Source organism: Telopea speciosissima, chromosome 11 (genome assembly GCF_018873765.1).
Source record: "Telopea speciosissima isolate NSW1024214 ecotype Mountain lineage chromosome 11, Tspe_v1, whole genome shotgun sequence".
Taxonomy (NCBI): domain Eukaryota; kingdom Viridiplantae; phylum Streptophyta; class Magnoliopsida; order Proteales; family Proteaceae; genus Telopea; species Telopea speciosissima.
The window spans coordinates 17,497,376-17,525,051 of NC_057926.1; the positions used below are offsets into that span (position 1 = coordinate 17,497,376).

The 27,676-nt window shown below is 39.1% G+C and overlaps 1 non-coding gene across 1 annotated transcript; it reads left to right on the forward strand.

The window, feature by feature from the left end:
* Window positions 1-24,450: 24,450 nt before the first annotated feature.
* On the forward strand, window positions 24,451-24,523 carry TRNAK-CUU. The gene has a single exon. It is a non-coding gene; the product is annotated as a tRNA-Lys (tRNA).
* The last annotated feature ends 3,153 nt before the right edge of the window (window positions 24,524-27,676 follow it).

Below are 27,676 nucleotides of genomic sequence, written 5' to 3' on the forward strand. Positions count from 1 at the left end.
TCATATCAAGATAAATGTGCACATAATGATAGAGATGAGAAACATTCAGAAACATCAATAATATGATCGATCAAATGAGAGAGTGTCTATTACAATACGTGACCAATACATCAAACTCTTACAAGACCCATATCTGATACAAGATCTATAAAGAGTTTAGGTGCCAATGCTTTGGTCAACTGATTAGCAATCATCAGATGTCTTTATATGAACTATAGACACCTCTTGTTTATAAACGACTTCCTTCTCAAAGTTTCACTTCACTCCAATATGCTTCGCTCTACTAGAATACTTGTCATTCTTTATTCTTGACGACTTCATGATGGTGTCGACAACCCGAAGCTCTGAGATAAAATTCCGTAACCAAATTGCCATAGATATGGCCTCAAACCATGCCATGAACTTTGCTTCCATGGTAGAAGTAGAGACATAAGTCTGTTTCTTGGATCTCCAAGAAATTGCCCCACCAGCAAGTAGAAAAATATAACCTGATGTAGACTTCAAGCTGTCGAGGCATCTAGCACAATCAGAGTCTGAATATCCGACCACTTCCAACTAATCTGATGCTCTGTAAATAAGCATGTATTCTTTTATTCTCTGTAAATAACGTATCACCTTTTCGCTGCCACCCAATGATCCATACCAGGATTACTGACATATCTACCTAACATTCCTACAACATAGCTAATATCTAGATGAGTATAAATCATGGCATACATAAGGCTCCCCTACAACAGAGTAATAGGGAATATCCTTCATCCTTTCTTGCTCCAGATCATTCTATGGGCCCTCACTCAAACTGGACTTATCTCCTTTAATTACAGGAGCAACACTTGATCTGCAATTCTTCATACCATATCTCTCCAGCAATTTATTGATACAAGCTTTCTGTGACAGCCCAAGTAATTGGCAAGATCTATCGCAATATATCTTTATACCGATCACTAACGAGGCCAAACCCATATCTTTCATTTCAAAATTACTAGAAAGATATGATTTTGTATCCTTTAACAAACTAAGGTCATTACTGGCAAGTAAGATATCATCCACATAAAGGACCAGAAATATTAACTTGCACCTACTGACTTTCAGATATATACACCTATCAAAGGTGTTTTCAACAAACCGATACTATAATGTGGTTGAACTTGAGATACCACTGTCAGAAAGCTTGTTTAAGTCCACAGATGGATTTCTTTAATCTGCACACTAGACCTTCCTTTCCTTGTTTACTAAACCCCTCAGGCTGGTTCATGTAGACTTATTCCTCCAAATCCTCATTTAAGAATTCAGTTTTCACATCCATTTGGTGAAGCTCTAAATCATAATGAGCTACCAAAGCCAAAATGATTCTTAGTGAGTCCTTCTTAGATACAGGAGAGAAGGTCTCATGGTAATCAATGCATTCCTTCTGAGTGAAACCTTTTGCAGCTAGTTTGGCTTTACGTCGTTCAATATTACCCTTCGAGTCGCGCTTAGTCTTAAATACCCATTTACAATCAATCCCTTTGAATCCCGAAGGTAGTTCAACGAGCTCCCATACATAATTGTCGCTCATAGGCTTCATCTCATCTTTCATGGCATCTATCCATTTATTGGAATCATTATCATTCATAGCCTATGAAAAACTTAAAGGATCATCCTTAATTCCTATATCAAACTCAGACTCCTGGAGATACACTATGTTGTCATTCAGAATTGCAAACCTCCTGACTCTCTGAGGCCTTCCTTGTAAATCCAATTGAGGTGGAGGTAAATCCTCAGTGTTCTCAGTGACAACATCCTCATGAAGTGATACATCCTCTGTATTTTATTGTTCCACAAGATCATCACTAGTGATGACTTGTGGAAGAACAACGCTATCATGATGTACAAGAGCTAGAAGTATAACCCAGAACTCATCAAATACCACATTACGTGGTTTATCACTCCCACTAATGTCGCCATCCTCCAGGAATCTAGCGTTGATGTTTGCACAATCCTAATATTGTGTGAGGGTGCATAAAACCTAAATCCATTTGACCATTGACAATAACCAATAAAATAACAACTTATGGTCTTAGGGTCAAGTTTCTTTTCATGCGAATTATACAATCTGGCCCCTACAGGACATCCCCATACATGCAAGTGTCTCAAACTAGGTTTCTTTCCCGTTCACAACTCATAAGGAGTTTTAGTAACTGACTTACTGGGAGCCCGGTTCAAGATACACATGACTATTTTTAAAGTCTCACTCCACAAATACTTGGATAATGTCGAGTTGCTCATCATGCTTCGTACCATTTCTTGAAAGGTACGATTGCCCCTTTCTGCAACTCCATTTTGCTCAGGTGTACCGAGAAGTGTATATTGGGGAGTAATACCCTTCAATTTGAGGAATTAGGCAAAGGGTCCCTCACTTTGTCCTACATCTGTATGTCTACCATAGTATTCAACCCCTCTATCGGATCTCTCAACCTTGGTCTTTTTATCTAACTTATTTTTTACTTCAATACAGAATATCTCAAAGACATCCTTAGCTTTAGCCTTTTCCTTTAGTAAATAGACAACAATATCGAGAGAAGTCATCGATAAAGATGATGAAATATCTTTCACCAGTAATATAAGGATCAAATGGTCCACAAATATCAATGTGAATTAATTATAGAAGTGCATCACTCCTTATAGTAGCCACTTTATTCTTTTTAGTGTGCTTACCTTAATGCAATCTATGCAAGTTCCAAATTCAATGAAGTCTAGTGTATGTAGCACACCTTCCTTTACTAACCTTTCTATTCTAGGTCAAGAAATGTGACCTAAGAGCCTATGCCACAAGATTGAGGAATCATCACTGCTGGATTTACTTTTAGATTCAACATTTACATGCAGGGCAAGAAGGGATTTTTCATAATCGGAGTCTAAGTTCAGTTTATAAATATTTTCACATAAATTTCCAGTAAAAACTAGAACATCATCTTTATAAACATTCAAAATCTTATTTCTAAAATTAAGATTAAAACCCTCATAATCAAGTCTGGATAAAGAAATTAAATTTTTAGACATAGAAGGGACAAAGAGAGTATTCATCAACTCCAGCTGGTATCCGGTATCTATAATGAGTCTATAAGTACCGATTGCTCGAACCTCATACTCTATCTAGTTCCCCATGTAGACAACACTCTCACTTGAACTTGGTCTCCGGGTTGAAAGGAATCCCTGTATGGAATTTGAAATATGCATGGTAGCACCAGAATCAATCCACCATGTGTTACAAGGAACATCAATAAGGTTGGTTTGAAAACAAACAAGGATAGAATTATTACCCTTCTTTTTGAACCAAGCTTTACGCTTCTGACAATCCTTGCGAAGATGTCCCGCCTTCTTGCAGAAGAAAAATTTTAGTTTGTCAGGATTTTTTTCCTTGTTTTCATTCTGTGGATTGACTGTCTTCTTCTTAGGTGCAACTTTAAAGTTCTTTCCTCTCTTTCTTTTATGTGCTACAAAATTGGCCACTTGTTGTCCTCCAACTTGTTTCAATCTCTGCTCTTCCTGAACGAGTTTACTTTGAAGCTCATTTAGATCACAGTCATCATCATTTGTGTTACGATGGATCTTGAATGGTTCAAATTTATCAGGGACTGATTGCAGAATCATCTCAATAAGGATTGGTTCATTCATTTTCTGGTTCAATTTTTCTAGTTGTGCAGCCAAGTTTCCATTTCATAGATGTGCTGGGGTATGCTACTGCTGCCATTGTATTTCATGGTCACTAATTTGGCCATGAGAGTACCTGCAAGAGACTTGTCTGTTGAAGCAAATCGCTTTTCAACAAAAGCCAGAAAGGTCTTTGCATCGTCAGACTCATGGATTGATCCTTTAATAGTCTTGGCAATGGTCTTCTGGATGAACAAGAGGCATAAATGGTTCGATCGGGTTCATTTCTCATTAAGAGCTTTGTCAATTGGTGTACTATTATCAGTGAGATTAGCAGGTTTTGCAATGCGGAAGCAATAGTCATGATTAATGGCAGCTAGATAGTAAATTAACTCCTAGTGCCAATCCGGATAGTTTGAGCTAGTAAGGATAGAGACGGTATTAGGTACTATCATAGGTGATGGTCCCTCTGAAATGGAACAAAATACATGTTTACTATCAATAATGCTTTGAGTTTCAGTAATACTAGAACTATTAATTCTAGAAATGAGTAGTTTATTATATCATTACAATCTATCCTTTGGGATCAAGACTGTAACACACTAGTGGTTCACTTAAAGGATGTTGGAAGTCATCCTTAGGGCTAGACAATCTATCTATATAGTCAAACTAAGATGTATACCTTTGGATATTCCTATTTTAGCCTAACTGTTAGACTAATGATTTTAACATAATGCCCTAAACAATTTTTTATTTATTAATGTGTTTCTTTACTTATGTCTAGGATTAACAATTAAGGGCATCACAACCAAGAGGAATGTGTATCTTTGGATATTCTCATTCAACTTAATTATATGTCCAAATACCCTAAACTAGTTGCATTCTTGTTTGAGATGTTTCTCTATAATATTTAAGACTAAACATAAATAAATCAATATAATCAAGAGAAGTGTGTGCCTTTGGACACTCTCACTAAACTCAACTATATGATTTTCATTGATGTCCTAAATAGTGTTTTATTGATGTCATTTCATTAATAATGTTTAAGTTCAATTCCCTTGAATATTTTCATTATATGTTTACTTTGGTAGCAATTTAATCACTAAGTTCTTGGTTTTATCCCCTAAGTTCCCAACATCTAAGTGTATGTGACATCAATAAAACTTAATTTATCATCCTAAGTCAAATTACAACTAATCATATCATTCAATCATATTAAAGTGTTCTAAAAAAAATAGAAATATAGAAACAAACGGACTCAGAATGGGATTCAAAACGATAAAGATATCGCAACGGAAGTGATTCTAATAAAGTTTCAATCATACAGAAACAAAATTAGAAATTTAAATAAATAGAATCCATAAACTGTTTATATCATAAATGATTTCATCAGGCATAAATAAAAATCAACATAAACAGAGACAAATTGATTTCTTGAAACAGAAATAGAAATCATAAACAGAAACTAAAACAAACAGACTACTTTAATAAACAGAAATCATAAATAGGAATCAGAATAAAAAATAAATACAAACCAATTTCTTCTCTTATTTCTGTTTCTAATTTTTTTTTTATTCTGTATCGCTAGAAATTCCTGCCGGCGGCAACCAAAATCCAGTGAGTCGGCCGACAACCCGAAGGGTCAAAATTACAGGTTATTAGGTCGGGTACTGGGTAACCCAATAACCCGAACCGGTGACCCAAGCGGATCATCCCAGTTCGATTCAATTCAATTGGTTTGACCGTTTTGGTTTATACTGAACCGAACAAATGGATTCCAATAGATCATGTATGAATGGGCTAAGGCCCATTATGGGCTTTACAAAAAAAAAAGCCCAATATGTGTTTTAAAACACAAAGAGACCCATAAGGAATGGCCCAGCAGATTTGTTAACTTATTCTTTAATATTTCAGAAACTTAATGGACCTAAAGGTATAAAACAATTACCAAAATGACAGGGTCATATCCCTGTCTTCAACCTTTAGCCAAAATGTAACAGAATCGTATCCAAAAAATTAGGCGCATATTGCGGCCTCACCCAGTGATGCACCGATCTCCATAAACTATGGCGAAGGACTGTGAAACTCTAGCAGCCTTTATGCCAGAGTTCAATTGCCAGAAAAACAACTCAAAAAATTGCTTCTCTATTCAGTTATCATCGTCCCTGCTTCTAGCAGTTTTTTTTTTTTAATCTACAGGTCACCTATGAGATCGGCGACCGCAACAGAAGACATGGGGCTGGTGGACTACGGAACGGGGTGAGCACCATTGCCATCTCCCTACAGTCCCATAATGGTAGCCTTGGCTGTAGATTTATGGTGGCCATGGCTGCCTTCGTAGGTTTTTTTTTTTTTTTTTTTCAATTAACACAGTTATGGCAGCCTGGGCTGCCCAGAAATTTTTTTTTAATAATAAGTTGCAGGTGCCCAAGGCTTACAGCATGTTCCTTGAAAAAAGAAAATTTGCCTACAAAGGTTTTGCCATTAGCCCCTTTGCTGGTTCACAATAACGGCAGCCTCGGCTGCTGTTAATGGCGGCCTTGGCTGCCCAGAAACCTTTTTTTTTTCATAAAAAAAATTCTGCAAGTCTCTACGGGTAAACAATACCAAGAACACCATAATGGAATCAAGAATGCATAATGCAGAAACATGGCTTTGACGCCAAGTGTAGGAAATAAATCCCCTCTATATACACACATAAACAAGATCTTGCCGTATACATTGATGAATCACAAACATAAATGGGTAAGAGATAAGTACCGTTCACCAACGATCCATTAATTCCAGCAGAGCTGCCTGAAGCCATTGATGTCGTTGCTTGACGTTCCTTTCCTTAAGACTTTAATGGAGCTAGGTTTCTCTTCCTTGCCTTAACCGTATGCTCACTCATCAATGGGAATGAGTGTACGTATTGAGGTAAAGAGGGGACCTAAGTAGGGCTGTAAACGGATCGGATTCGACTCGGATAGTGCTATATCCGCATCCGCATCCGATTAGCTATCAGAAGGATTCGGATAGTGCTAAACGGATACGGACACGGATACGGATCGGATATTTTATTTGTTTACATGTAAATATAGCTTTTCGGATAGCTATAGGCTATCCATATCCGCATCCGTTTAGCTTTCAGACGGATTCGGATAGTGCTAAACAAATACGGACACGGATACGGAAACGGATTTTGCCTATTCATTTACACTCCTAGACCTAAGTCTCCCTATTAAATAGTTAATATCTAGCCTCCCATAACGGCTAGATATTAACGGATAGTAGGAGAGTGGTTTATCCCATAACGTATTAATCCCTAACAAATAGGAATTTCCTAACAAATAGGAATCTAAGCATCCAAAGTGTAACTAACATGAACGTTGGGATATTTGGTCAATTGGGCCAACCAATAAGATATTAGCAAAATATCTTACATGAATGTCTTTATCTGACTGGCCTCATCAATTCATTCCCATGGTTGTGGGAATAAGATCTCTGGAAAAACCCAAAACAAAAAGGGCCTCATAAAAAAAAATTACCAATAAACATTCTTATATGATCTAGGCCCCCTACTCTCTCTCCAACCAAAAAAGTAAATATGTAAACTGTGGGGCTAACAAGTTTGTTAGGGGTGAGGTTGACTGGTGTTCTGTATATGTTCCACTCAATGTTTGGATGAGGATGAAGGGTCTTACTGTCATGTGGGGTTTGTAGCTTTCAATTGCTATCTCTTTGGATTCTTGTGGATAAAACAAACAGCAATAAAGGACAATCAATGAAGAAAGTTATAGAGGTCAAACAACGTTTTCAATTCAAGAGCTCAGCAAGGACTTGAGTCGTAAGAGAATGTTTGGATACTTTAAAAAGGAAAGTTGGGCCTTCAATCTCCTGGCCAATTTCTAGCTCAGAGTTTCCTAGAGTTTTTTTTTCAACATTTTATGACCTCAAATGTCTAGGTTCTTGACCTGTGTTGGCCCCTAGATGTAAGGCTAAGCTTGAGCAGATTTTGGCCCAGCGCATTTAATTAATATTTTTAACTTAAATACTGCTTGTTTATCTCATTGTGGACATCTTACATACATCATATAAGCAACTAATTTGAATCTAATAGAGATACCAATTAGATGGTGACCAGACTCCAGAGAAGTTACCTATCAGCTTCTCAAGCTCTCAATCCAACCATTACTTCATTAAATATGCTATAAACTCGTAACCCAGATCTTAGATCCCGTACTCCAAGCAAACATGACAGAAAGCTTTCTAAAAATAAGAATGCAAAACATCAAATACAGAAATCAGTCTCTTTGGTCGTGGGCTAATGAACAAGGAAGGACAAGAAAACACAGTCTCCTAGAAGATTTGAAAAGAGACAATATATAGATGAGATAGATTGATTGTTTTTTATTTCTCTTTTGCTTTTCAGACTCTTGTTGTTGTGATCAGAAAAGCAGGAATGTAGAATTTGTTTGTGGAACTATGATTGTCCTTAATTCTTTACCAGCATCAAATCAAAATAGAGTATAAATGCCAAGGTTCAAAATTACACAACAAATATAGTGATAGATCAAAATATAGATAGAAATACCGAGATCTCAAACTAGAAATTTCCTTGTGAACAAAATCAGAGAAGAGGAAGAAGGAAATGAGAGTACCTTCCAGAGGTTCGGAGAGATGAGAGCTTCGGAGCTTCTCAAAGAGACAACCATTACCGCTTTCTCAGAGCTTCGAAGCTTCTCATTGAACCAGCACCAGAGACATTAGGGCTTCCGAGGTTCTCCAACGCTTTCAGAGATTCTAATATTTCAATCGACAAAACAACACAGCAAAGTGGATAATTCTCGGGTTTTGAATTTACTTGTGTTTTTGGTCAGGAAATAAAAATTGCAATTTTATTTTAAAAGTGAAATTTATTCTTCATGGGAAAAACAATCCCCTGACAACCATACACCTAAAATTATTTCCCTTGGAAAAAAAATTTCACTTTACATCAAAAATTTGCGTTCCCCTTGCAACCAAACAAAGCCTCTAGTTTCCCTTTTGCCAAAGAAGAGAACTAACTAGCACTCCACCCTCTTTCTTTCTTCTCTCCCCCAACCCAACAAAAAGCCCTTTTCTTCTACTTTAACCCAAACATTTATGTCATTTGCTTTGAAAAAGAAAACAATGTAGTACTATTTCATGGAACAAGGGCATATTAAAAAATAAAAGGAATCATTCCCTATCTTTGAAGGCTGAGAGCTCTGACCTCCTTTGCCGGTGTCCTTATTCTGTCGAAAAATACAGATAGCTGGTGGGACGATTTTGATTGCAAAAAAAATATAACAACCAAGATATAAAATCAAAGCATCAATTCTAGTCCTGTATGATTGGCTCTGATACCAAGTGTTAGATTAAATATTTGGGACAAAACCCCGATCACAAACCATATAGAGAAACCTAGAACACGATGTAGTAATTCACATAGAAGATTGAGCATACCTTACATCGTTTGTATGTTGAAGATGATTCGATATAGTTCCCAATGATCTTCTTCTCACTGGTTATAGATCTTCCACAACACCTCAGACCTCTTTGTTTGTTCTCTATCTTTTGTGATAAAGTGGAGAAGAATGGAATAAAGGCTGCGGGGACCCAAAACATAGTATATATAATATTGTCCTGACCCTAAACCCTAAATCACAATTGGTTGGACCAATATATCTCTAAATTGGAGAGTGAATCGAACTGGTCTGTGCAACTTGGTTCTCACTAATTAATCAACCTAAATAATTAATTAAGCCCATAATTCTTACATGTCTACCTTTATGTTTTGGTTTATGATGTCATGATGAGAAGATATAGTTTGTTTGGATTCAATCGTTCAAATAGATTGCATTGCGAAGGAGTGGAAGGAGGAAAGTCTTCATGGCAAAGATTACGACATTCATGGTGGGAGTAACACTAAGATTCCCTTTTTAGATCGCAACAAAGTTAAAATATCTCTTGTGCGATAATTATGCTAAGAGCTCCCATGAAGCTTTCTCACTTTTGTGCAAGTGTTCCTATCAAGGTATTCTGGCATTCATTGTACTGCTTGCTTTTATCACATAAAGATTGTTATCCATTGTGTGTGTTTTGTTTGTTTTTTATTCATAGTTGATTTCGGCCATGTTGTTATTTTTTTATTTTGCTTACTTTCATGTACTTGGAGTTGGATGGAGTTGGATGAGAGATATTTTTTGTAACATGTCAATGTCCAAAATGAACTTTTGGTCTTCATAATGCTCACAACTGGCAGGCAATTAGGTCCTATAAAAAGGGCGTACCTATTGCACGAGACTCCAGCCACTGGGGGTCTTGGAGAGGGCCATAATGTATGCAGCCTTACCAGGCTGCTTTCGCAGAGAGGCTGTTTTCAGACTCAAAACCTTGACCACTTGGTCACAATGGAACAACCTTACCATTGCACCAAGGCCCACGCTCTAAGCAGTTAGATCCTATGCTTCCTGGGTGTGTTTGGTTGCGTAAATTTGTTGGAGTTTGTATTGATTCTGGATGGTTATCCAAGGAGTTACCATCTATGGATTTGCTATTTTAAAAAGAAAAAAAAAAATTGTTTGGTTATCATGATTCTATGACGTGAATCTTCCTGAAAAACTGTTTGGTTACCCTAAGTCTATCGATTGGATTCATCCTGAATCTATCTGAAAAACTGTTTGGTTGTCCTGAGTCTGTCAGTTGATAAATATTAGTTTTTTAATTAATTATTAATTTTTATATTAAATATTAATTTTTAATTAATTATTAGTTTTTATATTAATTAGTAGTTTTTTAAATTAAATATTAATTTTTTAATTAAATATTAATTTTTTATTAAATATTAGTTTTTATTTAATTGATTATTAGTGTTATATTTAAAAAAATAAGCATAATATTTAACTAAAACTGGTATTTTATTTAATAAAATATAAGATTTTATTTTGTTAATTATTAGTATTTTATTTAATTAAATAATAGTGTTTTATTTTAATTAAATATTAGTGTTTTACTTTTTAATAAAATATTAATTATTAAAAACATTGCTTCCAGGTTGAATCATGATATTTAAATGTACTATGGAATCAGGTGATCCATATGTGAGTTCACCTCTTAAGGTGAACTCTGGAATGAAGCAACATTAGTACAAAAAGTGGAATCAGGTGGTTCTCTTAGTTCTGTGAAATTACACAACCAAACAGTTTTAATAATTGAGAATCACGATGCCACAAAATTAACATTTGTGGATTTACACAACCAAAAACACCCTTAATATTCACAATTTTGTTGTTGTTCAGAGGTTGTTGTATGAATTATAAAAGAACCAGATATTTTCACTGTTAGGAAGGCATACCTTATATCGATATTTTTTTAACTATGACTTGGCCCAACCACCTAGTTTGGATAACTTTCTTCTATCAAAGCATCATTAATGTGTTCTCCCAAAAAAAATTTGACAAAAAAGAGGCAAACCCCATGTAAAATCTAAATTCTGTTGATGGAAGAGCAGAAAATAACTCTCCTGACAGCTTTATGAAAACAGTTTCAATTGTTGTGTAGTTTCACATCCCACCTATAGAATAAGCTAGCCTTTGTATTCATTAGTCGATGGAGAAAGATAGATTGCACCTTCTTATTCCCCTACATATTATAAGTACCACGGTCCTCGGAGGGGGTTTCCTTAGCCTTATGTGTCACGCTTCCTTCCCAATAAAGGATAAATTACAAGAAAAATGGGTGACTGGGACGACAAGTGTTATCCCAAAACTACCAGGATCACAGATACAGTGTCCTGATCCACAGCCTACCCGATGTCAAGACATGATAGTGTCAGAGTACGTAAGCCAATGGAATAACTTAATCCAAAAAGAGATCAAAGTCAGCGGAAGCGTAAATCATTTTAAAATTGAATGATAAAAGGTATCTGTCCACTAATGATAACATATACTGTAGCTACTATCTCTCGTAACCATCAAGTAATTTCCATCAATTTATACATGGAGTCCGTACATGACTAAAGATTTATAAAAAAGTAAAGATTTAAATCACGCCACACGAGCACCATTCTTGGGTGTACATCGACATCCAAGTCCAAGTCACTGGCTCCACTCGATTCGCATCCATATGAGCTCATCAAGAGATTACCTGCATATCAACTAAAAGAGATTACGTAACGGGGTTAGCTCCATAAGCTAGTGAAAGAGCAAGGGGAATGCACATACACACGAACACACAATTTAAAATCAATCCATGATGCATGCATATGTTAGATTTATTTTCCACCTACCACAAAATTCTAAGTCGGGTATATGCTACTATAATAACTCGGGAGACACTATGGGTCACTTAACTTATCACCACAATGAAACCTCAGTTATCATAAGGGAGCCTACGCAGGTCGAAGCCACCAGACCACCCAGTGGCAGACCCCGATAGCCATCACTACCCCTGAGCTGGCCTCTCTCCCCCATAGGCAACAGGTGCTCTGACTATCCAACACATAAACTATTACACCCGCACCCGAAATATATCCTAATACCCCAGGTCAAATTAGACTTTACCAACAGGTAATGCCACGATGGCAGTGGCCAACAGTGACCTTGAACTTAAAATATTATTATAAGTGTCCCATTAAAGCTCTGGAAGTACGGGTCAAAGCCCCGCAACTCTCCTTGAAGTTTAGATCCTAACAGCAGTAACGGAGTCACGAACGGACTCACTCGACTGGTTCCGCTCGTAGGTCCACCTGTGCTATTACTTGCCCTTTTGATTTATTTTCTTGTGGGACTCATATTTCTGTGTCCCGAACACCATAACCAGACCTTAAGACGGGATGAACCCTCACCCTTACCATCAATTGGTTAATTGGGCCATGAAAGTGGGCCCATAAGACTTAATTTAAATAAATAATGAGTTCTTCTATTCTAGCTTGAACAAAATAAACCTTAAGAACTAATATGCCCTATAGGACTTAGGATAGGCCCAAACGTGTCCTAACTAGGTTGTGACCTTGGCCAAACAGGCCTTAAAGCCCATTTAAACCTAGAAGACTATCTTATGTCTTAGGGACACTAAGGCAAATAGGCCCTAAGGCCTCTTTTGCCTTTAAAAGCTAAGGCAAATAGGCCCTAAGGCCTCTTTTGCCTTTAAAAGCTAAAACATAACTTTATATTCCCTTATCTCTCCCCCTCCAAGCAAACCATGGAGGAGAAGAGACAAGGAAGAAGAAGAAGAAGAAGTAGGAAGAGGAATGAGAGGGGAAGGGAAGAAGATGGAAGGCATGCCAAAGGGGATTGGCTGCCCTACCTCTCCTCCCCCTATTGCTCGACCTAGCCTTGAAGAAAAGAAGAAAAAGGGAAGAAGGAGGAAGGAGGAGGTGGATCTTCAAGGCTGGCTAGGGTTGGGATTGGAGCTCCACTCACCAAGGTATGACTTAACTCTTGGTTCATCCCTCTTGTCCATTCTTGATTTAAGTAGGTTCCTTAAGCTTAAGCTAATCTAGGGTTGCATTTGGGACTCAAGGTGAAGCTCAGCCCTTAGTTAGAGCTCTAATGGTGATGACCAAACTCTTGTAGATGCTTCTATTAGCTGCCTTGCAGGCATTGTTGCTGATTCCTTGGTGTTGAGCCACCAAACCCTACCCTTGGACCCAATGGAGCCAAATCCTTATGTGATCTTGGATCCATGAGGTAAGCCTAGGTTCTAGTGACCCTAGGGAGACCTAGGACACCCCTCCATAACCCTGAGTGCCATGTGAACTCTAGGTTCCAACCAGGAGGGAAAATCCTAAGAAATCTCGGAAGAGAACTCTGACGGAGGCACGAGCGGAGACACCATCGTGGTTCCGTCCGTCAGTCCGCCCAACGTAATCCCTATGACTGGATCCAAACAGATGAAGGAATGGAATGACCTTGTTGCCTCCGTCCGCGGGTCCACTCGCTCTCAGGAATTTCTTAGGGATCGAACGGATGCAGAGACGGATTTAGAAGGTGCTTCCGTCCATGGGTCCGCTCGCTCTCGGGTGTGTCTCAGAATTTGAACGGATGCAGGAATGGATCCAAGAAGAAGTTTCATCTGTGGATCTGTCCCTCGTGTTTTGACCTTTTGGCCTAAACGGAGTCAGGGACAAACTCACCCTATTCTTTCCATCCGTGAGTTCGTCCGTGCTATTTTGGTTGAAACTTGGTTTTAACTTTGGAGGCATAACATGGGACCCCTCTATACACCTTTTGGCGTTTGTTTTTGTATTGTTAGGCTACCTAACTCAATGAATAGCTGGTGCATCGGTGAGATTCATGTCAACCACGCTGGGTGACACCCGATTTTGTTGAGTGGGTTTTGGGTGATTTGTTTGGGATTGAATATACATATTAAGCAATTATTATCATGCTATTATATAAAATATAAGCATTGTGCGCATTGCATTATTTATCTCAATGTGAACTGTGCTATGAATGCGATGTGACATTGTTCTCACTATTATATCGGGTCACGGTGCCGGGTATACCGGTACCGGAACCCCATAATTTAATTATGAAACTTGTTATTTTTCATCCTGATCTGTATGTGTCGTGTTGTGCTGGTACCCGTGTACTAGATGGAATGGGACATTGATGCACCCGGAATACTTCTTGGGACGATAGGACTTGCATGTAGTATATCTGTGGCTAGGATTCTTATTTTCTTATGCTATGACCCTTACCAGTAGGGGTTTACGTGTTGGATAGTATGAGCACCTGTTACCTATGGAGGGGAGAGAGGCCAGGTCAGGGGTAGTGATGGTTATTGGGTTCTGCCACTAGGTGGTCTGATGGCTTCTATCGGCGTAGGCTCCCTTGTGATAACTGAGGTTTCATTGGGGTGATAAGTTAAGTGACCGTCAGTGTCTCCCGAGTTATCACAGTAGCATATACTTGACTTAGAATTGTGTGCTAGGTGGAAAATGAATCTAACATTAGCATGCATTATGAACTGTTTGAAATTATTTGTGTGTATGTATGTGCATTCCCCTTTGCACTCTCACTAGCTTGTGGAGCTAACCCCATTGCGCAACCCCTTTTTAGTTGATATGCAGGTAATCTCTTGATGCACACTTATAGATGTGCGAATCAAGTGGAGCTGGTGGCTAGGACTTGGATGTCGATGTACACCCAAGGATGGTGCCCTAGTGGTGTGATTTATTTATTTATTTCTGTATTCATCTTCATTCATGTATAAACTTTATGTTTAATTACAAGGAGAGAGATGAATGGTTACGAGTATTGAAATTGTACTATGTGTTATCGAGAACCGATGCTCTATATTCACATGATTTAAATGAATTTTGCTTCCGCTAACTCTGAATTTGGAATGATCCATTCCATTAGATACATTCCCTGCTGTTATCATGACTTGATAATAGGGTGGACTGTGACTCGGGACACCGTATCTGTGATCCTAATAGGTATTGGGATGACACTTGTTGTCCCAGTCACCCCCTTGTTATTGTAAAATATCTTCATCGGGATGGGGGCGTGACATAAACCCCTGTTGGTAAGGGTCGTAGCATAAGGGAACTAGAATCCTAACCATAGATATACTATATGCTAGTCCTATCGTCCCAATAGGTATTCCAGCTGGATCAACGTCCCATTCCATCTAGTACCCAGGTACCAGCACGGCACAACGCATACAGAGCAGGATGACAATCAATGAAATTTTATAAACATTCCTGGGGTTCCGGTATCGGTACACCCGGCACCGTAACGCGATACAATAATAAAACAATTAACATATCCACATTCGAACCAGTTCACAATCAAGATAAATAATACAAATGTGCAAGATGCTTATTAATCATATAATAACATGATAATGAATATTTAATGCATAGCAAACCCAAACAATCACCTAAAACTCACTCACTTAATTCGGGTATCACCCGACGTGATTGACATGAATCTTATCGGTGCGGGTTCTTTCCAATGAGTTGGGTAGCCTAAAGATGCAAAAGCAAGTGCTAAAGATGTATAAAGGGGTCCTATGTTATGCCCCCAAGGTTAAAGTTGGGTTTCAAACAAGACAGCATGGACGGACACTCAGACGGAAGCAACAGAGTGAGTCCGTCCTGGCTCTGTTCAGGCCAACAGGCCAAAATAAGAGGGACGGATTCATGGACGGGACCTCTCTATGAATCCGTTCATGCATCCGTTCGGTCCCCGAGACATTCTCGAGAGAGAACGGAAGCACAGACAAAAGCAACAGGGTGAATCCGTTCTTGACTCCGCTTGAACCAGTCACCAACATACACATGATGGATTTACGGACGGAACCACGACACTGGATCCGTTCGTGCATCCGTCGAGGTTCTTTTCGAGATTTCTTAGGATTTCTTCCCCATCTTGGAACCTGGGGTTCACATGGCCCTCATGGTCATAGAGGGGAGTCATAGGCCTTCCTAGGGTCACTAGAACCTAGTCCTACCTCATGGGTCCAAGGTCACACAAGTATCTAACTCCTTTTGGTCCAATATAGGGTTTAGGATTTAGAATCATAGAACAAAGAAATGGCTGCTCATAGGCTAAGTGGAGCTAACATTAGGGATTGGTCTTCATTAATGGAACCCCATTAAGGGTTAAGCTCCACCTTAAGTCCCAAATGGAACCTTAGGTCAGTTCCTCCTTAGCAAAACTCATCTAAACCTAAGAATAAATGGAGAAGAGGGAGGTGTAATAGGATGGAGGCATACCTAGGTGAGTGGAGCTCAAATCTCAGCTTCAGCCAACCTTGAATATCCACCTTCTCCTCTTTCCTTCTTCCCTTTTTCTTCTTTTCTTCAATCCTTGTCCGTACAGCAAGAGGAGAGGAGGTAGGGTAGCAAGACTCCTCTTGCTTCCCCTTCCTTTTTCTTCCTTCCCCTCACATTCCTCTTCCTTTCTTCTTCTCCTCCATGGTTTGGCTTGGAGGGGGAGAAATGGGAGAAACTTGAGCTGAGCCCTCTTTTTATTAAAGAAATGGTCCTTAGGGCTTGTTTGCCTAGGTCCTCCAAGGCTAAAAATCCCTTATTTCAAGTTGGGCCTTAAGGCCTGTTTGGCTAAGGTTACAAACCCTATTAGGTTCAATTAGTTAGGGCACGTTTGGCTTAGCCTAAGGTTCAAAAAGGTAATTTAGTTTTATGACTTGTTTGGCCTAAGCTAAGTAAGAGAAACCATTAATCATTTTAGTTAGGTCTTGTGGGCCCACTTTCATGGCCCAACAAACCAAGAGAAGGTAAGGGTGGGAGTCCATCTTGTCCGAGGACCTAGTTATTGTATCCGGAACATGGGGACGTGGGTTCCACATGAAAATACAACAAAAGGGCAAGAAATAACATGGATGGATCCATGAACAGAACCAGTCTGGTGAGTCCATTCGTGACTCCGTTGCTGTTGTAAGGGCCCAAACCATAAGGAAAGTTACGGGGCTTTAACCCACACTTCCAGGACTCCGAAGGGGATATGTATAATAAAATTTAGGGTTCAAGTTTTACCCATGGTGGGGTCCAATCGCCCATCAAGGTATGAATGCAACCCTCGAGTTTACGCTTTTCTCCTCTTGACTGTTACAGTCCAAGGTCATAGGTGTTGACCATTGGCATCGTAGCATCACCCGTCAGTAAAAGTTTAATTTGACCTGTGGTATAAGGGTGTATTTCGAGTACGGGTGTAACATTATGGCTACAGGATTTGCCTTTCATGGGTTATCGCGTATTATTCTGATACATCATCATGGGGATTGAGATCATGCGTCATACATAAATGGAGTCGCCACCTAGGATTCGGGCCTAGGACCCAATGGTTGTAGCCCTATCTGAGGTGAGCGAAAATGGGCTACGTGATTCCGTATGGTCCAGTCAGAGATTATGGGTAAGTCGTCAGGTACCAGCGTGGGAAAATATTAGCACCCCATCTCGCCCGGTTGAACCTGTCTTTCTACTAAATGCAAGATTTCAAAAATTCTTCCTTAATAATATATCCTATACCAACATACAAGGCTAGATTATGATGCACTAAACATTACAAAGAAAGGAAAAAAAATTAATTACTATGTATACTAAAGTAAACAATTTTAATGGTCTATATTGGGCCAAAAATAATATGAAGGAAAGAGATAGATACTTGTCAAGCAATAAAAGAAATGAATGAAAATGTACCAAATGCAAAATATGCAATGTCCCACAGCTTAGGTGGAAACGGATGATCGGCTTGCCTCTCTCTTATCGGACAGAGTAAAGACTATATGCGATGGGTTTCATTAGTCAGACTTTGGACAGAGCAACAGTTGTATAAAGGATCCTCGTTATCTGTATACAAAAAGAATAGCGACTTGTAAAAGGGCTTCTTGTTACCCATACACGAATGGAATAATAGTTATAAGAAGGAGGTTTTCGTTACCCATATATAGACAGAGTAACGACTCACATGGGAATGGGAGCACTCGTTCTTCAAGTAGGGTAATCGAAGGATCTACCCATAAAATTTGGAGGAAGACTCAAAATCGCTCAAATGGTTCGAATGGAGGGGCAAAGGAGGGCCAAAAATGGGCTGGGACCCTCTCCTTTCACTATTTCTTCCCTCAAAATGGGGGAGCGGGACCCTCTTATTTATAGGAGTACCCCACAAATCGCAGCGCCATGGAGATAAACTCCACGGTACCGTGGATGACATCACTAAGCTGACGTTGTCCTTTTTGGTGGCGTTGTGGAACCCTTTACCGGAATTGTCGTGGTCGAAGAAGGTGACCCGTACCTCTTTCAGCATTCGGTAAAAGAGTCTTATAAGTCATTTTTAGGGATGTTAGGGATATTTGGCTTAGATGTAGGGGCAAGAGTCCTTCTTGAGAGAGATACCGATGTCTGTCTGTGTCCTGTTGTCATCATCACCAGGGGGTGACAAAATTCAGCGTCTACACATCAATTATATTATGTCCATCAAAATAGGCTTTGCAATGCATGTTTGTTATTCTATTAAACTGCTTCATTCATGTTTGACTTTTTCTGCTGTAATAAAACTCCAGATTGATTCTTATTGTTCTATTTTTCTATGTCAGTGATGTCTGCTCAAGATGAGGTTTTCGTTGTTGTCAAGTGCCTAATACTTGGGGCAACCAACTATCTTGTGAAGCCATTACACACTAATGAACTATTAAACCTATGGACTCACATGTGGAGAAGAAGGCACATGGTTTTTGTTAGAAAAACAATGCCCAAAATGGTGATTTTGCATAAGAAAAACAAAGAGACAGAGAAGACAATCACACAAGATCAAATTTTAAGTGGTTCACCCCCAAGTAGGAAGGCTACATCTACGATCGAGCGATGGAACAGTTTCACTACTTCTCTGAAGCAAAAATTACAAACCCTCAATCTCACACACTCTCAAAGAGATAAGAACAATTTATAGGAAAACCTTAACTCAGAAAGTATAAAATTGCCCCTAGAAGCCCAAGAGACCTGGCAACCTGGTCTGGTTCAGACCTGAACCAAACATATGTCGAAATACATATCAAATCAAAGATCTCGACGAGTTTTACAGGAGTCAAAGCCGACAGCATTGATCTATGCACTTTTGGGCCCCATTGTTCACTGGGTCCTTGGGGATCTTCAATGCTAAAGAAATGATATAGTTCAATAATCTGATTGTTATGTTATTAATAATTCTCTCTGTTCATCGCCTTGGGGTGTTTGACAGTGGTCTCACCCATTGTCCTTTCTCCATTACAAAAAATATTAGTTCACCAATATTTATATGACAAGATGCCTATTTAGTTGGATATCCTTAACATCAAATACAATTCTTTTTACATTGTAGTCAAGATAAATGATAAAATACTTTTTTCAGTTGCCCCATTAATCACTCATTTAGGATTGATCAGCATTTTCAGCATGAATAGGAAATGTTAGGTTGTTATTTATCATAGCAACCCCTGTGTTATCCACAAGAAATCATGGATATTGTATTGTGGCAACCCCAAGGATATCCCTTTGTTCCTAGCAAAGCATATCCCTCTTAACCTTACTTGAGGAGACTGAATTTCTGACTCATTCTTCTCAATATATTGTCACCTTAATTCTTTCATGAAGTTCTAGGGATCCACAAGCAGTAGTATTCATTTAAGAGTTGAAGTACCATAATGTAGTCCTAGATTGGTAGTAGAAGACCAACTAGGAGCCAGTAAACCAGGATCTGTCATGAACAGGTGAATCGACTAGGTCAAAATAGGTTTTGGAGAAATTAGGGTTAGGGTTATGTCAAGTCAAGGTAGGGGAGTCTATCAGTGAAGATCCTGAGAATTTGAATGGGCAGCAACTTAGGTTCAGGGTTTCAGTTTTTAGAAAAGAGGAAAAGAGGAGGATCTAGGGTTTAGGATTGGAATTTGAGGCTACGGTTTGGATTGATTATTCCTAAGTGTAGAGAATGAAATTTGATTCAGGTATGGTGTGTTTTTGATGGTTGGATTGGTCTGTGAAGAATTTAGGTAATGGGATGATCTCCAGAAATAGGTGGGATGTTGTGAATGGGGTAATGGGAAAACAAATTGGTTCGAGTACTCCAATTGGGCAGGAGAATGCAATTATGTGAAGGTGTTGTTAGCTGAATGGTTTGTTAAGAATTTTGGGAGATGGGTGGGAAAATTAGGGTTTTGGGGTGGTTTGGAGGATTAGGAGAAGAATAGGTATTGATGGGATGGATCAAACTTACTGTAGTTGCAGAGAAATCTTGGCAGTAGCGTGTTTGGTTGATGTTCTTGAATAAGAATTGAATCTTGATCTTGAACTTGAAGGAGATCTTTAAAGAATTGAAAGAAAGCTTCGAAGAACCACCTGGGCTTCACACCGCAAGGTGTTGATTGGATCAAACACCAATCCTGCCAACGAACCACCCGGGCTTCCCACCACAAGGTGTCAATCGGATCAAACACCAATCCCACCAGCTAGCGTTGATCAAACACAAGACAAAAATCTTCAATAGAGAAGAAGAGCAAAAAAAGATTTTCATTAATATCAAAATTTGTGTTCTATATTTGCCCCCTTACAACCTTATATAAAAGGCTTAAAAATAGACTCCTACACTAAAAATGAAAGGCCTAACCCAATCCTTGACCTATTGGGAAACTTAAACTGACTAGAAAACTGAAATAAACTCAAAATAGAGTCATAATCCAACCCCACTAAACACTTAAAAGTAAACTATTAATGTCACTTAAATTGAACCATTGGTTGAACAGGTTCAGTTTATGAACAAAAATACCAAAATAAAACTAAGTATGGAACTAAAATAGACACGGATACGGATAAGATATTTTATCCGTTTACATGTAAATATAGCTTTTTGGATAGCTATAGCCTATCCGTGTCCGCATCCGTTTAGCTTTCAGACGGATTCGGATAGTGCTAAACGAATACGGAAACGGATTTCGACTATTCATTTACACCCCTACCTGATGTGCTACCTATTAGTGATCTGCGAACAGGTAAACATCTCCAAATATTTCCACAGTTGATTGTAGTGTTTGCCATTGGTCTCATGTTCTTAACAATCAACTTGTTTTGTTAATTTTTTTTTGTGGATAAAAATCCACTTTTTTTTTCTTCCTCTTTTTATGCAAAACAAGGGGGAAATGGACCCTTTAATCTATGTAACAAATAAATTTTCACATTTCAGTTGCCAAAGTGATATTTTCCATGATCTGCCTCTCTCTCTCTCACACACACACAATGTGCATGTGTGCATAGAAATATGCTTCTAGGTATCTCCTTGTCCTTGCAACCTTCCTCCTTAAGAAATTAGTTAAATTAATTTGGTGAATTTTTCAGGTCAAATATTGTCATACCGACAGAAGAGTGATCTAAAGGTTGGTGAGTCTTCGGCCTTCTTTACATATGTAAAATCAAGTATACCCACAAACAACACTCAACGTGTTGGATGTGTGGATGAAAATACTCGATTGGATTCATCTAGCAGAGAAGGGAAACTTCCTTAGTGGTGTAAAAGAGTGAGTTAGTGGTGATGATAAAAATTGTGAAAATAGGGAGGCAGGGGAAAGCTACTCCTGTGGATATGGCCTTCCAATAAGCCACAACAGATCTGATTCTACTTCTATTGAGAGATCTTGCACACTTCCGGTGCCATGGGAGTTTCTACAACAAAGGAGCTCGAAGGAGGAACAGCAATCCATAGCATTATTGCATTCAAACAATGATCCCCAAGCTGATGTATCGGTTGTACCAGCTCGCTCTTCTTTGCAGTATTATTTTTCAGGAATGATGAATCATGTTATGATGCCATCAACCGCACAAATGTATCAACGGAACCTTCATGATTTGCCAGAGCATAAAGATGAGGAGCTTGCATCTACAGATATTTGATGCTTAGGGAAACACTATATTGTAATCATTTTTATTTGAAACAATGAAATAGAGTCAATCCACATGCTATACAATCAATTTCTAAAATTCTGATCCAATAATCTTTCTATACAAAGGCAGCCACCTTATATAAAAAATGCTTAAAGATTAGGATCACCTCACTCCACCCTTTTAAATAGGCTGAAAATGTGCTTTGCCATTTCTAAGCTTATATTATACTAAGATGAAGTTTAAAAAAATTTCAAAACCAAAAAAAAAAAACATAAGATGACCTTCTATGTAATTTCATATATTGCATTAAGACTCTCTTTGGTATAGTTTAAATTTATGTAATAGATGTGTTTGGTATGATTTATGACCCATATTTCTCATTAAATAAATCAATATAAGCATAAATTCATAAACAGCTCAAGAGTTGTTTATGATTTATCATCATAAACTGTTGAAATTTGTTTATGCAAGTACAATTAATGAATATGTGCAGAATTGTTATTTAAGTGGGGGTAAATTGGTAAAATTAATGGAAATTAGAACAAAGCCTCTTCTTTCTTCTCTCCCTCTATCTCCAGTCTCCACCCATCCCCATAATATATAATATATTCTTCATTTAAACATACCAAATGTATTTTTCATTATATAATCTATTATGTATAGTAGTGACCAAACGATTATTGTTTATAGCCCATAACCTATTATCATAACTGATTATATAAATATGTCATAAATTTAAATATAAATTATGCCAAAGAGAGCCTTATGTATTAGTAAATTTATAAATGCCTAAATTACCCTTAGTTTTGTTACTTAGGACATTCCATCGAAGATGAGCATATGCTTAACACCTATTAATGACATAATTGAAATGATGTATATGTATTTAAGTATGGAAATTCTTAATGAAATCATATATTTTTCATTATGAAAGAACAAAAGATTTAAGGACAAAACAGTAATTTCACAATTTAGTTCACTAATTTTTTGAACCACATATTGAGCTTAACTTTAAAATTCAATGAAAGAGATTGTACGTGTTGCCTGGTCACTTGGCCCCTGAATTAGCTTGGGGGCCAATGAGAGCTTACGTAGGAGGATCAACATTAATGAGATTTTTTATTTTGGCAGGGCATTAATTTCACAGGCTCTTGTGTCTAGGGTGCAGGGGCCACATGACCCGGCAACATTCTTTTTCCCTTTAATGAATTTCCTCCACATGCCATGAAAATTCAATTTTTTCTTACATAAAACATTAGCAAACTAGCACGGCACCACCTCTGTCCATTGTAAAGATACATTGATTCAGAGACTCGTAAAAAGTTAGTTCAGGACCAAGTCTGAAGGGGATAAAATTTTGTAGAAATAGACCCAAAGATCCCTTGTTCACAAGTCAAGTTTCAATCCAATTGGAGTTTGTCAAGTGGCAAAGAAAGCTTTCAAAAATCTAGGACCACTAAGAGGGTGCGTGACAATACATAAGAAGATATATGATTGATCCTGAACTTCCACTTTTTGAATCAGAGTAATTTCATTGAGTACACCAGTAGGTGCATGCTCAAGTAATACTTCAACAAAGTCTTCGTTTAATAACAAAATCAAATCTATCAATGTACCTCAATTATCAGATTTACAATGACAACACATTTGATGATAATTAACTGTCAAAAACTTGTTATCTCTGATAATACAATATAAACTAAACAGTAGACACACTAGCTAGAGAGCGGGAATAATTATCAACTCAAATTCCTCCAATTCCTCTAATAGGGGGAGTGGACCCCATCTTGGGCAGGGGGTTGGGTGGTCATTTCCACCCCCATGTGAGGAATTGGAGGAATTAGAAGGAACAGCGAATTGGAAGGGATAACGATTCAGCGGAGCTGTGAAGTTCCTTTCTGATCTCAAAAACCATAGGCATTATCATCTATTCATAAAATTCACAAACTAGAGCACCAAACATGCCTAACATCCTCAGTATCACACAGACTATAAATCCTAAAAGAAATAGACACACTCTTGCAGTACTTCTCCGGTGACCATGGTTTGAGGTATCGGATCAGGTTGGTCGATTTTGGCCAGATTGGATCGGTATTGGCCGAGATCGATCCGATCCAACTGCACTAATAGGGGTAAAAATGTAACAAACAATTAGTTTTTATATAAGAAAACAGAGACAAAAGTGTCATATTTACCCAAGTTTGGACGATCGCAATCCAATCCCGATCCAGATCCAACCGATACCGAGATCACGAACCATGCCGGTGACTCTTTGTCTGATAAACTGATCTCAATAATGTGATGTTCAACTGTACGCTTTTCCCTCTCAGGTCTCAAGTCTGATTCGAGAAACTCTTTACGCAGTGATGATTTGGTCGACTCAACCTTTATTTTCTATAATAGGGCAGATTTTAGTATTTAAATAAAATATTATCAAAGCCCGTCTAGCTCAGTTGGTAGAGCGCAAGGCTCTTAACCTTGTGGTCGTGGGTTCGAGCCCCACGGTGGGCGTGATATTTTTATTTAGATTTTTAACCCCACCAAGCCTATGCAAGCCACTATTAATGATTTCGATTTCAGTGAAATAGTGTTACGTTTTCGCATGATTTCAATTTCAGTTTTAGGGTAATAGAAATTTTTTGTACCTGGGCCGGGGGTGGTTGGCTGGGTGGTCTTGCGGCCCGACTCCGCCTATGCAAGCCACTCTTAAGGAATGGTTCGATTTCGGTGAAATGGAGTGTTTTGCTTTTTGCATAATAGACTTGAAATTGATTTCGATTTCAATATTAAGGTAATAGAACACTATCTAATTGTGCGCAAGAATAGCGTTTTGGGTGCTTCTTGGTGCTTTTTGTGTCTGGACATGGTCGTCACGTTTGCGTACGACCATGTAACGTTCTCACCCCCTCGATTTTAATATTGAAATGTTACCAATTTTTTTTTTTAAATATTGAAATAAGGCCTAATTTGGTATGATTTCTATATCGATTTTACTAGGTGATTTTTATTTCCAAAATTGTTGAAATAGAGTGTTGTTCTTTTTAATGAGCACATGGTTAATTTGATTGACAAAGTAGTGATTTCATGTTAAAAGTAAAACACCACATTTCTTCTCTCCTAATGGTCTCACCACCACCATAGCCACCATCACCCTGCCACCGCAACCACCACCACCGCCACCCCATCACCACCACTTCCATGCAACTGCCACCTCCCGCTACCACCACCGCTGCCATTAGGGGTGTCAATTCCAGGCCCAGCCCGGACTGGACTGATTATTAAACGTGATTGGTCGTTTCCGGTGTGGGGTCCTAGCCTGCCGGGCACCCGATCAGATCGACCGATTATGAGCCCACTTAAACTCGACCCTTTTAGCCTGACTAAACCCGACCGATTTGGCCTATTTGAAATAACTATTCTAACCCCCAAAACCCTCCATGGCTCCAGTTTTCTTAGCGTCCAAAATCAAAATCGACTAAAAGCCCCAACCCTCTCCAATGGACAAGGCCAGAAATTTTCAGCCCAGACCCACCCTTAGGGCCAAATATCTCAGCCCAGACCCCGTTCAGGCTCAGGGCGGGCCAAGGCTGGTTCGGGCCGACAAGGCCAAACTTGCACCCCTACTCCATGCACTTCATGCCATGGGTCAATAAGCCAATGATTTTCAATTTAACTTAAACAACTCCTTCACCTTCTTTCATGAGAAATCTTAGCCACAAAACAATGCAAGATAACCAGACAATAAATAGCTGAACTTCATAAACACCAGTTACTACGTACAATCTGGTAAAAGTAGGGATGTAAATGAATAGCCGAAATCCGTTTCCGAATTCATGTCCGTATCCGTTTAGCACTATTCGAATCCGTCCGAAAGCTAAACGGATACGGATACGGATAGGCTATAGCTATCCGAAAAGCTATATTTACATGTAAACGGATAAAATATCCGATCCGTATTCGTGTCCGTATCCGTTTAGCACTATCCGAATCCGTCCGAAAGCTAATCGGATGCGGATGCGGATATAGCACTATCCGAGCTGAATCCGATCCGTTTACATCCTTAGGTAAAACTGGTAGGGATTGAGCTCCTTTCCAGGGAGCCCAACACGTCCAGGGAGCATCCAGCCGTTGGGCTGTACTGTACACATCACTAGGTGTGTGCCAAGATGTGTACGATACAACCCAACCCTTAGATGCCCCCTGGACACTTCTTGGGCGCTGGGCTCCGTGGAGAGGAACCGGATGAATAAACTGTTTATCTGAGTTCAACAGTAATTGTTAGACCCCACGGAGTAATCCCACTGCTGAGGTTTCTTGAACCCTATCGACTCACATAATCATCACAACTGCTACAAGAGAGCCTAAAGTGCGACATTATGGACCAACGAATTCAACAATGGTTGATCCTTGCAATCCTAAAATAAATATAAAAAAAAGTTTATTATGTCATGGCCCTTTTAGCCCGTTTAGAGTCAAACTATTCACTAGCCCATCTAAATTCCGCCTTAGGCCCGTTTAGCCCGCTTATAGGTAGCCCGATTAAAGCTCGGAAACCAATGACTAATTATATACAATACCATGCCAGCCCAATGTAAGCCCGTTTAGTTAAACGGACGGTCGGTGCAAGGTGGGAAATTGGTAGAGCCTGTTTAGGCTCGACCAAACCCAGCCAAGCCCTACCGGTTGACACCACCTACCACTACCCACCTCCAACACCACCCCTTCCATGCCACCGCCACCACCTCCCGCCACTACCCCCTTGCCACCACCACCACTACTACCCCCTTCCAAGCCCCACAACCACCACCCTTCCCAAAAAAATATAGAGAATCCATTCTCAGAAATTGAAAGACCAAACGAATTTTTTATTCTTGAAATATTTCATATCGATACAACCAAAACAATTTCATTTCCTTGACCAAAAATCTATTTATTGACTATTTCATGAAATCATACCAAATTTGGCCTAACTCTTCAGCTATTTCACTATTTTCAGATGAAATTGATTTCAATTTCTCATAACTAAGGTGAAAATCATACCGAACGCCATAATTTCAATTTAGGACGGATGAAATTGAAATAGAAATCATACCAAAACAGCTCTATGGGAGAGAGATCTACAAGCTAACACTGTATAATGGATTTTACGTGCTAGCATCTTATTAACCATCAGATGGAATGGAAAGCATCTTAACTGTTCAATTCACCCACCATTGGATCTCTCTCCCTCCACCGCCACTGTACCCAGTGTGCTGCATCTCCCCCACCCCCTTTCCCCTTGCTCACACTACTACAGCCCACCGCCCTTCATCTCCCCCTCTCTCGATCTCCTGCTCCCTACTTACACTGCCCCTTCTCCCACCCCTACTCCACCCAATCCCTCCCCTCCCTGCTAGTCGTCCCTACCCCTGTTGCCCCTGCCTTTGCTGCAACCCTACCCCTACCCCTCAACCTACAACTCCGGCCCCAACCCCCTTGGTGCTCTAGAAGATGCTAGCCGGTATGCAAGTGAGAAGGCCAGAGTTCATGTGTGACATCAAAGAAAGCATGGAACTTGGCCTTTCAACTCAGACAATGATGACTATGGGTAATGGGGACGCCAACGAAGATAGGGAGGATCATATCCTGGTCACCCACCTAGTATCATATTGTGAGGATCCGTTC